Raw genomic sequence first — 13,764 nt, forward strand, 5'->3', positions numbered from 1 at the left:
TGCCACCTGCTACGGCAATTCAAGGCGACACTGATAATGTGTCCACGCCCTGCTTTGAGAGCACCTGATGCATGGTGGCTCTGAGTGGCAGTATTAGGACCTCTCTGTCTCTCCTGTGAGGCCACGGTCACCTCAGACCAAGTACCCCTCTTTCTGAAGCACCTGGAACTGACTTTGCGCCATGGTGGCATTTCCCAAGCCGTGTTCTGTGGACATGAGCGTACCCAATAGGAATGTTCTGGAACCAACTGTGTGTGGGAGATGCTCTGTTAAATAGGCTCCTCGGGGTTTTTAGTGTGACAGAAAGCCTGTGACTCTGTAAGGGAGACTGGGCAAGGTGTATGTCCTTTCTCAAACTGCTCCAACAATTGGGCCTTCCTCTCATGCTCCCTGCAGAATACATCATAGTGTGTGGGTGACAGAATATTCCGGAAGCCTGTGGGCCTGGGTATGGCTCTAGTGGCTTCCTCTACTTACTGTTGGCTCTCTGAACCTTGGCTCCTTCATCTGTAAGGGGGACAGTCACCCAGCTTTCCGGGTGACTGAGAATTAACTGGTGGGCTGTGGGTGGAGCTGTCAGCAGGGCTCCTGGCCCACGGTGGGCGCCCAGCGCACGGAGCCACCGTTCCCGGGGGCAGCGGGGTGTGCGCCGGGGAGCAAGGAGTCTGACCTGGCTGCAGGAGGGATGAGGGGGGACTGGAATAATTAAGAGGCCAAAACGCTATCAAATCCCAGTGGGGCAGAGGACAGAGCTGAGGGAGGAAGTCTCCATCTCCCCAAGAGGCTCGTTGTGTAGCCAAAGCCCCGGGTGAATTCACAATCCAAACCGTGCAAGTCTTCACTGCAGGGCTGCCTGGGTTTCTCTCCCAGGATCTCAAAGCCTTAGCTAATTAGGCTGGTTCTGCCTAGAAGGCAGAGGTCACCTCGGCCTGTAGTTCTGTGAAGTGTGCGGTGTAGCCAGGCAGCCGTAATCAGCCCCGGCTCTGCCTTCTGTCTCTTCCTCAGCTACACAGCGAGCGTGCCGCAGGGTGTGGGCACATGTCATCGCTCCACTCCACCAACAGTCGCCACCTGCCAGGGTCCCCCAAGGAGCTCACTGTCAGGGGGCGGCCAGGCCAGCAAATGCGCAATTAGAATAGGTGGGGGACGGCAGGGGACCCACTGATGCTGGGAGGGAGGACCTGGACAGCCCTTGGAGTAGGCGCTGACTCTGGAAGGAGGTGTGACAGTTCCCCTGGCGGACGCAGAGCGTGAGAGCGGGGAAGGACATGTTGGGGGGGCGCACGCGCACATACGAACACACACACACACACACACACACACGCACGCACATACACACACAGCCATTTGGCAATCTCATAGGGTTTTCTCGGAGCTCTATTTCAAGATTTTAGTCTGAGTTGTGACCTAATTTCTACCAGGATGATTGAGAATCATGAGATTGCCTGGCATTCATTCCAAACATGCTTTTCAAACGCAAAACTGGTTTTTTTCTTTTTTTCCCCTATCTTTCTATTTTTGTCCTTCATGTGAAGCAAGTTCATGTCATTCTACCATTTGTCTGGTCACAGGGCCCTCTTAGGTTTTCACTTTCAAAAAAGAAATCTTTCATGCCCGGTCCCTGCGCCCTTCCCCGGCCTGTGCGAGCACACGTTTGTTGCGCCGTGTGTGCGTCGAGGTGAAACGAGCCGGCGTCGCCCTAACGGACATCACTGGCACGGTGCTATGTAAGGCCTCTCTTTCCCATTTCCACTTAGCTCTCTGCTTCAAAGATGCGCCCGCGTCGCTGTGAGGTCCACTCACGAGCGGGCTTTCCAAGGACGCATTCGCGGTTCAGTCTCTCCCTGGGCGATGCCCGTTCTGGTGCCTCCCTGGTTTCCCACTTTGCAGACGATGCTGTGGGAACGTCCTTGCAAAGCCCGATCACAGGCTTGGAGGACATGGCTTCTCTGCGGTGTGTGCTAGGGAACAGGAACGGCAGGTCACCGGGACATGCACGTAGGATGCACCGAGTTCCACCAGATGGTCCCTCTGGGTCACTCCCACCAGCAGGGCTGGGAGCTTCCTTGTGCCCACATCTGTGCCAGCCCTTGATTGTCTGGTTTTGCTGATCTGATGAGTGGAAAACATCTCATCGCTTTACCGTGTGTGTGGCTGACCGACGTGTGGTTGAACATCTCTTCCTACGCTTGCAGCCGTGTGGAGGGCTGGTCTCTGGGCCAGTCACTCGCTTTGCCCGTTTCCCCATCTTTTCGTCTTTACTGCCTTGTTGATTTCAAAGTTCCTTATTTGTCCCTTTTAGACATGGCTAGTATCATCTCTCATCTTGATGCATTTCTGTTATATGTGTCTGTTTTCTCTAAATAGAAATCTATTATTTTTATGTTGCTACCTCTCCCCTCCACCCCATTCTCTCTCCCGCTCACCTTAGCAATTGTGTGTGTGTGTGTGTGTGTCTACTGTCTTGTTTTTAGAAGTCCTTCCCCACATCAAGGCCAAAAAGATTCACCCTCAATCTCTTCCCCTAGCTTTATAGTTTTCCTTTTTAAATTTAGGTCTCTAATCCATCTGGGTTCTGTTCTGTGTTCTCTCATAAGACAACCATATTTTTCTCTCTACTCTAAGTCAGTTCCACCCCGCCTGCCACCCACAGTCCTTCCCTTCTCCTCCGGTGTCAGGAGCCTCCTGTGTGTGCCCTGGCCTTGCCCACACAGCAGGGGCCACTTGTGGGCTCGCTCCGCTGTTCTGTGGGTCTGTCTGTTTTTAGAGGGACGCCGTGGCTGTTTTTCCGTACTGTGCCTCTGGGACGTCTCTTTATTCCTTAGAGGCCAGAGGTTTTGCTCTCCTTTATCAAGTTTGAGCAACTGGGGGCGTCTTTTCTTCTTCTAGACAGTTTTAGAATTCATTGGCCACGTTCTCTAAAAACCTTGCTCTAATTGTTATTGAAGTTGCATTAAAATTTCTACATTACTTTGGGGAGTTAACATCTGAACAATGTTAACATGATATTTAGTTACGTTTTTGTCATTTTAATAATTTAAAACTTTTCTCCATACAAGTCTTGGACATTTGGGTCAATTCTAAAATAGCTTTTGATTGACAATGTAAGTGGTATCTCTCCCTCTCTGTCTCTCTTTTTTTTTTTTTTTTGAGACAGGGTCTCATTCTATAGCCTGGGCTAGAGTGCCGTGGTATCATCACAGCTCACAGCAACCTCAAACTCCTGGGCTCAAGTGATCCTCCTGCCTCAGCCTCCCCAGTAGCTGGGACCACAGATGCACGCCACCATGCCCGGCTGATTTTTCTGTTTTTTGTAGAGATGGGGTCTCGCTCTTGCCCAGGCTGGTCTCCAGCTCCTGGCCTCAAGTGATCCTCCTGCCTCGGCCTCCCAGGTTGCTGGGATTACAGGCGTGAGCCACCGCGCCCAATCAGGATCTCATTTTCTATTGTGCTTGCTAGTTGGTTATTGCTAGTGTAGAAGAATGTTATTAATTTTTAAGTTGATCATTCTGAATGTGTTCAGATTCTGTTGAATTTTTTTCTATGAATGATAACATAATTATCTTCAATGCAAACAGTGGTATTTTCTCTCTCTTGTTCCAATGATTTTACATTTTGTTTCTTCTCGTCCTCCTGCGTTTGTCAGGACTTGCAGTGAGAGGTTGAATCACAGCAGTCACGGCAAGCTTCCTTGCTCTAGTCCCGGTCTTAAAAGCAATGAGGCTGAGATTTTCAGCTAATGATGGCATTTGCTCTAAGTTTTACTGTGTAGCATTTAATCCAGTTAAGGAAATCGTCTTCAATGTCTTGTTTGAGTTTTTTAAAAATAAATAGATGTTAAATTTGATCAAATGCTTTTGTCAATCTATTGAAATAATTTTTGCACTTCTGTGCTAAACTCTACTCTGCCTAAGAATACTTAGAAAAAATACTTATAAAGGATACTTACAAAGCTCTTTTTACGTGCCAGACCGTGTTGTAGGTGCTTTACAAATATTGACTTCTTTAATCCTTATAATAACTCTGTAAAGTTAGGCACTATTATTATCTTCTTCTTACAGCTGAGACAAGGTAGGCCCAGAGAGGCTGATTAACTTACACAAAGTCACACAGTTGGTCAGGCACAACTCTAGCATTTGCTGTGCCAGGGGAAGAGTATAAAGGAACACACATATGCCAATTCCAAATATTTAAAGTTATAAAACAAGTTAGCAACCTGTTAGACAAAACATATTCTATCTCCTATCTGAGAAATATACCTTGATAAAGATAAAATCTATGCGATACCAATTTGACAAAATTTAACTATTGCACATTTTGGTATTGTGTTGATGAGTATGAGCTATTTGGATGAGTAATAAAGTCATACATAACTTGAATTATATATTTATTCCATAAAACTCACTTTTTTTGTCTTTAATAAAACAAATAAATTCGGATGTAATCAAGATTTTCACAGTTTGTATTCTATTGATAATAATGATATAAAGGATTAAAAAAAGAAACAATTATATTCAAAATATACAAAATTAAACTTTTACCACCTAGAAGTTAAAGTACATATAAAAAAAAATCTCTTGGGCTTTCAAAAAGTTTTTCATCTAAAACTCAGAATTATCTGTAAATATTGAAAGGTAAAATATAAGTCAGCAAAAAATTTAAAATGAAAGATATTTAAAGCTTAAATGTGTCCACCGTTTGAAAATATAATTCTAGCATTCAGTGTCCATCTGGTTGCCAATGTAGACCTCTGGTATCACGCTTTTACCCTTATGACGTCTAGATCTAGGTATACACCAATACGGGAGTCGAATAAGTCAGCTGATCAGGGTTTCGCAATGTCCCTGAGCTGCAACTCAGAGCTGTCGGGAATCCTGCTGTACTTCAGCTAATTCACGTGTGCCTCTACTTCCCCAAACTGGAGCATGAAGAGAAACAGGAAGACGTATGCGCGGCGCTTCTAGGAAATGATGCTTCATTTTGCAGGAATTTATTGCACGAGTGCTGAGAGGAAGATTTGACAAGTTGGCTAGTGTGTTTTTTTCTCTTACCAAAGTGCTTCTGCAGCTCAGATCCTCCCTGCAGCTCAAAGCTGTGACCTCCTGATCTCTGCAGCAGCACATACGAGAAACTTCCATGGCATTTGGACACAGGTTGTTTCTTGTTTCTGTGAAGTTGGTCAGGAGCTGCTGGGAAGCACGTCTCTGGGGCCTGAGCTGTGTTAGTCATTAGAGAAGATGCTGAGTTAGGGGTTGCAGCCTGCTGGCCCCGGGCGCAGATCCCAAATGGCTCCGTGTGTGTGTGTGTGTGTGTGTGTGTGTATGTGTATGTGTGTGTATGTACGCACACACATACTTATCAGTAGGTGGGGCCCAGGGTGGGGTCCCCTCTTACCTGGTTCCACACAAGTTACTACAGCTAGTAAGTAATGGAGCTGGGCTTTGAACCCAGGCTGTCGGACTCACGTCGTGCCCTTAACCATAGCACCACGCTGCCTCTGCACCACGGTGTTTTTAATCGACTCTTAGACTTGGCCAGCTGGTCCTTTACTTGGGATGTTTGCAAATGTGTCCATAAGTGAAATGGGCCTGTGATATGTTTTGCTTATACTGTCATTTTTCATTTTTGGAATTCAGATCATACTGGCCTCATAAAATAAGTTTGGTAACTTTCTTTACTTTATTATTTTGTTTAAGCTCATGATAATCTATTTGGTAGGACTCACCTATAAAACCATCTTGGGGGTAAGGCCTTTTGGGTGGATGTATCTTTGATTACCATTTCAATGTATTTCATGGTTTAGTTTGCTCAGATTTTCTGTTTCTCCATTTGTCACTGTTGGCATTTTATATTTTTCTGGAAATTCTTTTGGGTTTTCAAATTTGTGGGCCGTCCAGGGCATCGTGGGTGAGAAGAAAGGACATGGTGTGGCCTTTCTGCTGTTTGTGGTCCCGCCACCTTCTCCTTTGGGATGCTGTTTCCCCGGGATGGGGCCCGGCCACGTGCTGTCTCCCCAGCGGCTTCTCCTGGTCTTCACCATCGTGTCCCTCTTCCTTCTGTGGCTCCGACTGCGCTGGGCGTGGGGGAGGGAAGCTTGTGTCGGTTGGGGAGCCGTGGCCCAGCAGCCTGTGCTGGTTTACTTCCTTGTCACGATCATGTTCAGTTGTTGTCTCATGTGGGAACTGGCTGGAATTGTGGGATGAGATTCCAGCACTGCATCTAAGCCCCGGAAGTGATGGAGCTGGGGTCTGAATCCAGGCTGCCTGACTCGTGTCCTGCCCTGCGCTATAACATAGTGTCGCCTCTCTGCAGGTTGCTTAAATTGACTCTTACGCTGGTTGGCTGATACTTTATTTTGCAGAAAAGAGTGCTTCAAACAGTGATGCCTGCCAAAGGTGTGGGTGGGCAGTGAGAGTGTGTGCTGGGTCTGTCATTCCTGACTTAGCTCATCAGGCCCAGCTGAGGGTCCCTCTGATTTTAATGGCAGAGTCAGTGAGGGAGGGGGACGGGGGGCTTTAAGCTCTAATCAGGGCTTTTGAGCCAGCGAGACTTGATTCTAATTTCAGCTTTGCTAATTTCCATGAAATCATATACATACCATGAGAATTCTGTGTCAGTTAGGAATCTAACCTACCCAAACTGGCTAAAAGAAAAGAAGGAAATTGATTGGCTCAACAAACTGAAAACCTCGGAGGTAGATCCAGCTTCAGGAGCAGTTTGATCTAGACGTTCATGAGGTCACACTCTGGCCCCATTTCTCCATGACATTGTCATCCCTGCCCTTCTCTGTGGGCTTGCCCCATCCTCAGGCCGTAGCTGGGAAACTGTCATAGCTGTGGTGGTTTCAGAGCTGACATCCACCAGCTAAACAGGAGAAAATTATTCTTTGGGGGCCTCCTGTGATAAGTGAAAAAGATTCTTTCCCAGAAGCCCTCAGTGTCTCCTCGTCTCATTGGCTTGAGTTGGGTCACGTGTTCTTCCCTGAACCAATCACCGTGGTCAAAGGGTTGGCTGCGCCCCTGGACTGAGAGTGGGGTAAGTAAATCCCATGCGAGCCACCGGCTGACGTGGGGAGGGCGGGTCCCACGCAAGAGCTGAGTGCTGTCGACTGGGACGCTCTGTGGACACAGGGAGCCCTCAAACGGCTGCCCCTGACGACTGCCTCCTAACAGGGCTCTCTGCTTCTGCCTTTGTCCCTACCTCTGTCCCCAGCCCAACAGCCGGTGCGACTCTCCTGACACCAGGGTGGGTGTGACCTGCCTCGTCTCTGCTCAGACACCTTCGGTGGCTCAGTGTCTCCCTGCGGGGCCAGAGCCAGAGTCTCTACAGCTCCCTAACCAGGCCCTAGATGCTCCGTGCTCCCCACTGCGGTCCCCTCCAAACCCCACCCCGCTGGGCCCTCCCTTGCAGCCACACTGGGTGCACTCCCACCTCGGCCTTTGTATCCACCTGGAAAGGTCGTCCCGGCCACTGTGTGCTTCCCCAGGGGTCTCGGCCAAGTGGCTTCTCCTCCGAGGGCCTTTTCTGATCAGCCCGCCTGAAGCAGGAGCTCTTTCTTCCCCCATAAGTTCCTGTTCCTGCTCTTTGCTTTGCTTTTCTTTATAGCCAGTGCTTTATAAAACAAATCTTCCCTACCTCCCTCCAACCCCCCCCCACCCCAATGTCAGCTCCCCGAGGGGAGCCCCTGTCTTCCTGCCCATGGCTGTATCTGCGGAGCCCAGCACAGCACCTGGTACACAGTAGGTGCTCAATAAGTGTTTGTTGAAGGCTGTAGCTCGAGCCCCACCACCTCTTTCTATCAGTGCGGTGAGAGTTTCCTGCCTGCCAGCTCTTGTCCTGGGGCCAGGGCGGGAGGTCCCAGGGATCAAATGTCGCCTACCCTGACGATCTGTGATATGTGTCCTGGACATCAGTGTGTCCACTCCGGTCTCTGGGGCAGCTGGTTAAAGGCACTGCCTTTGCTCTTCGTCCTCTTCCTCCTCCCTCTAGGCTGCCAGGATCTTATTAGCCCTGTTTACATGGCCACGATGTGGAGCGATTAATTTTTAATGGCTTGGTTTATTGCATGTTTGAATGGTTTATTGAGTAATTCCCACATTTAAGTGATTAATTCCCCAGAGTTCAGAACAACTGGTTAGTTTTACATTAATCGGGGTTTCTGAACGCCACGAAACAATCAATCCTTCCTGCCAGGGAGAGTGATGTTAAAATACCTCAAGGTACAATGAGGTTAAGAAAAGGAGTAATTAAAAGCCTGTCTTCCCCTCATGCAAATTTGATGTCTCTCTCTCTCTCTCTCTCTCTCTTCTGGCGCTCTCCCCTTCTCAGTAAGGGTCCTCGCCGAACCCACTTGCTCTTCAGGAAGATCGAATCCACCTTGGTCCTGGAGGATCTGCCCTCTCTGGTCCTCAGGCTCCGTCCCGCTGCTGCTGGAAGGTGGGCTTTGGTCAGCCCTGGGCCCCCATGTGAAGAGGCCTATTGTGGAACCCCTGGCTTCCGTCCTCCCACTTTGGTTCCTGATTTGCGAGGAAGCTGGGCCATGTCTGGCCTTGGAATAAGTGCCTGGTTATGCCGTGTGGCCAGGCGGAGCCCAGGTGGCCTCAGGCAGAGGGGAGGGTGTGTGGGACAGGGTTTTGCCTCCCAGCCCTTCTGCAGAGGCCTGTGGCCTGCTCAGCTTTGAGCAGGAGAGAAGTGGGGGCCACTTTTCCATCTGTTTGAGTCTCCTAATGCTGCTACTGCAAAGGACCAGACTGAGCAGCTGGAAACTGCACAATGTATTATCTTACCGTTCCTGACATCAGCGACACAAATGGGTCTCCCTGGACCACAGCCCAGGTGTTGTCGGGCTGCGTTTCTTCTGGAGGCTCCAGGGAAGATCGTTTCTTTGCTTTTCCCAGCTTGCAGGGGCCACCTGCACTCCTTGGCTCAGGGCCCCTTCTTCCATGTCCGAGGACAGCCATGGAGCTGCATCTTCACATCTTCTTCCTACTCTGACTTCCGCTCATTCTCCCCCAACGAAAGGACCCTGTGATCACACTGGGCTCACCGGGCAGTCCAGGGTCCTCCTCCCTCAAGGTCAGACGGTTAGTAACCCTAACTCCATCTGCAGCCTAATTCCCCTTGGCCCTGTCATCTGACACATTCACAGGTTCCAGGGTTGGGACATCACCACCTTTGTGCTGTGCCAATCCCAGCACTGGTAGCCTGAAAAACAGGACGGCTGGCGGGTTAGAGGCGCAGACCCTGGAGCCATGGTACCCTGGGTTCAAATCCTTGCCTAGCCCCTCAGTAGCTGTGGGGACTCGGTGAGTTTCCTACCTGCACCTCAGTTTCCTCATATATAAAACCGGAGGCTGGTAACAGTGCCTTCCTCCCAGAGACGTTGTGCTGGGGAGACAAGCAGTGAGGCACTTGGCCTGGTGCCTGTGCCACCGGGGCCAGAGACGGAGCCCTGAGGGACAAAGCCTGGGGAGCCTGTGTGCGCACACGCTGGGCAGCTCCAGGGAGGGCGGACTCGGGTCCACGATTGACGGGAGCCAGACAGCAGGCAGGGGCTCAGCAGATACCAAGGGCTAACACGCCGCGGTTCTGTCCCGTGTGTCCTTCAAACACTATTGCTAATGCTTCGTGCATCCGTGAAAGTAGTATTTCCCATCTGAAATCTAAGGTTTAGAGAATTGATTAACCTGAGGCCACTTTGTTCATCGTGTGGCAGGGGTTAAGAGCTTGGGCATGGGTTTGAGTCCTGATTCTACCCAAAGGTGGGTGGCTCGGGGCCAATTCCTTCACTTCTCTAGGCCTCGGTTTCTCCATCCATAAACGGGAGATGATACTATGCCCTTGGCATTGGGCTGTCGTGCAGATTCAGTGAGACTCTGGGTGGAAGGTGCCACGCCCAGTGCCAGGAACACAGTAAGTGCTTAGCAGGAGTTCTGTGTCTGTGGCCGTTAGAGGAGTGTGCTCCTACCCGGAAATGATCTGGTGTTGGAAGCATCACGGAATAAAGGTTTGCTGTGGATCTCAGAGACCTGAGAGGCGTGGTGGAAGGGGATTTCTGGCAGAGGGGAGAAGTAGGATAGAAAGGACACAGTTCTGCAGCAGCAGATAGCCCAGCGTGGCTCTGGCCTCAGGAGCGTGGACAGGGTGGGAGGACGCGGCCAGCTGGGTGGGCCCTGCGTGCCGAGCTGAGTTGAGACTTCGTCTTGCTGGCGGTGGGGGCTGGGGAAGGGTTTTGAGCAGGAAAGTCACCAGAAGCCTGTAGAAGGAACCCATGTTTTGGGGACACGGGAGGGGGGGCCCATATGGAGCTCTCCTGCCGCCAGCAAGCCAATGTATTTTTGAAAATTTATTCATTCAACACAAACCGATGTAACAAAAATATGCCAGTTACATGCTGGAGATAAGGAAGTAAAATACAAATACGAGCCTGTCTGCCAGGAGCCTACATTCTAGTGGCACTTGGGGAGAGGCGGACACCAGCCAGGAAACATACGCCATAATTATGTATGGTGGTAAGTGCTGTGAAAATGAGGAAATTAGCCCATGTGATACTGGCTTGGAGTACAGCGGTCAGGGAAGGCTTTTCTGGAGAGGTGTCCCTTGAGTGGAGACCAGAACGAGGAGAAACAGCTGGTTTCTGGAAGGACTGGCCAGGTGTTCCTGCCAGAGGGTAGAGCAACGCAAGGCCCGGGGGACGGAGGAGCCGGCTGTGGTCCACGGACAGAGAGAAGAGCAGACGATCTCGTGCGCTGGGAAGACGGCAGAAGATGCTATTGGACAAGCAGGCAGAAGCTTAATCATGGAGAGTCTGGATTTAACTGTAGCTTGTTCTGATTTTATTCAACCTTTTCTTCCCCTAGATTATTCCCATCATCATAAAACCTTACCAAATCATTTCTCATCTTAAAAAACCCAGACCTCCCAGGGCCCGTTTCTTAGCACGTCCACTGTTGTCCTTCTTTGCTTCCTTTCAGAGCAAAACTCATCAAAGTTGTCAGTACTTGCGACCTCCAATTTCTCTCCTCCCATCCTTTCTTTTCTGAAAATCTTTTCATTTTAAAAACCGTTCATACTTAGAGAAGATGGAAGAATAGCTCAATGTATTCGCTAATACCCATCATCTGTATTCACCGGTTATTATCTTTTGACCACATTTGCTTTGACACTTTTTCTGTATGCACACGCTGGTTCTTTTCTTGATCTGTTTGAAAGTAGATCGCATGACATTTTACCTATAAATACTTCTTCATGTGTCTGCCTAAATTCAAGGGTATTCTCTTTCAGAACCACAATATAGTGATCAAATACAGGAAATTTAACATTGAAAATATAAGCCATATTCAAATTCACCATCTGTCCCCAAAATGTTCTTTAAAAAATTTACCTTAAAAGTTACATGCAGTAAGACACTCAGTCCTTTTGGTGGATGGTTCTAAGTTTTGACAATTGCATGGAGGCAAATAACCATGATCACGATCAAGATATAATACAGTTTCACCACCCTGCCAATTCCTCCAAGCCATATGTTAAACTCTTTCCACCACCCCCAGAAAATACTGATCTGTTCTGTTACTAAGTTTTGCCTTTTCCAGAAAGTCATTTATTAGGTTGTTATTAATAAATATGAAGTGTCCAATTTCCTTAAGTGCTAAGTTTGACAGTTGACATCTCTAACATTTCACTTTGACGCTTGTTTTATTTTTATTGTGAAGGCACGTCCTCAGTTGTGCAAATGCACATTTTGGCTTGTGATTATCTTTCACATTTTTTTTAGAGCAGTTTTTGTGAAACCATGGGTAAGTCAAAAATTTGTGTTATTTTCAAATGTGAGTTCCGTCATGGAAACAAATGCAGCGCTGACAGCTCGACATGTCCATGAAGTGTCTGGGAATGATGTGGCTAATAAGCGCACAGTACATTGATGGTATGAGAAGTTCTGTTCTGGTGATTTTAGTCTTGAAAATGAGCCACATGGGCGACCTGAGACCAAGGTGGATAACTTTGAGCTGAAAGCTATAGGGGAAGTGAATCCATCTTAACCTATGTGTGAATTAGCAGCAAGGTTTGATGTTACTATTCCAACAATATTGGACCACTTGAAACAAATGGGCAAGGCAAAGAAGCTGGATAGATGGGTTCCACATGAATTAAATGAGCATCACAAGAGAAATCATCTTGAAGCTTGCCTTTCTTTGCTGTCATGACATAAAGGTGAACCATTTCTACATTGTATTATTACGTGTGATGAGAATGGGTTATTTTTGACAATCACAATTTTTGGGCACAATGGTTGGATAAAGATGAAGTGCCAACACGCAGTCCAAAACCAAATATTCATCAGAAAAAGCTAATGGTGTCTGTTTGGTGGTCCAGCACTGGTATTATCCACTACAGCTTCATGAAACCTGTTTAGTCGATGACAGCGGATGTCTGCTGCAGCCAGCTGGACGACATGATGAGGATGCTAGCGATTAACCAGCTGAGATTGGTCAACAGGGACAGGCCAGTCCTCTCACAAGACAACGCTTGACCACGTTGCACAAACAACGCTGCTCAAACTACAGCAGCTGGACTTGCAAACTCTGTCACCCACCATATTCACCAGACCTTGCACTAAGTGACTACCATCCAGGCTTTGGACCACTTCTTGCAAGGAAAAATATTCAATTCTCAACAAGCTGTGGAAAACGCCTTTCACAATTTCATCGCCACTCACTCCCCAGGCTTCTTTGCTGCTGGCATAAACAAGCTGCCTTTAAGGTGGCAAAACTGTGTTGACAGTGTAGGCGCATACTTTGATTAATTGTACTGCTTCTTGTTTGAGATATAATAAACTGCACTTCTGATTAGAAATTGGACATTTCGTGTTTAATGACCTAGTACTTGGGAACATACGGCATGTAAATCCCGCTTCTTTCATTTAGCAGACTGGTTTTGAAAGGCGATCATATTGTATATATCAGTAGGTCCTTTTTGTTGCTAGGTAGTAATGGTTGCAGGGATGGGTCACCACTTGTTTATCCGTTCACTAGCTGAAGAGCATTTGAGTTGTTTCCAGTTTTCAGTGATTATGAGTAAAGCCTCTAAAAGCATCGGTGTAAGGGTTTTTGTGTGACCATAAGTTTTTATTTCTCTGAGGGACTTAGGAATAGGATTGCTGGTTGATAGAGTAAGTATGTGTTTAACTTTAAAAGGAACTTCTAAACTATTTTCCAGGTTGTGCCTTTTTATATTCACACGAGCAATATATGGGCGTTCCTCCACATCCTCACCAGCACTTGCTATTGTCCTTTAAAAAAAATTTTTTTAGTCATTCTAATCGGCATGTAGTAGTATCTCATTATGGTTTTAATTTACATTTCCCTAATGACTAATGATATTTAGTATCTTTCTACATGCTTATTTATCATCTCTATAGCTGCTTTAATGAAGTGTCCAAATTTTTTGCCCATTTTTGAAAGTTGTTTACTTTCTTGTTATTGATTATTGATAGATCTTTATATTTTCTGGGTACAAGTCCTTTATCAGATATGTGATTTGCAATTATTTTCTGTCTATGGCTTTTCAGGTATTTTTCCTCTTAATAGCAAGAAGTTTTTAATTTTGATAAAGTCCAGTATATCAACTTTTTCTTTTATGGATTGTAATTTTTTTTTTTTTTTTGTCGCCCAGGCTAGAATGCCATGGTGTGATCATAGCTCACTATAACTTCAAACTCCTGGACTTAAGTGATCCTCCTGCCTCAGCCTCCTCAGTAGCTGGGGC

Source organism: Eulemur rufifrons, chromosome 8, assembly GCF_041146395.1.
Source record: "Eulemur rufifrons isolate Redbay chromosome 8, OSU_ERuf_1, whole genome shotgun sequence".
Taxonomy (NCBI): domain Eukaryota; kingdom Metazoa; phylum Chordata; class Mammalia; order Primates; family Lemuridae; genus Eulemur; species Eulemur rufifrons.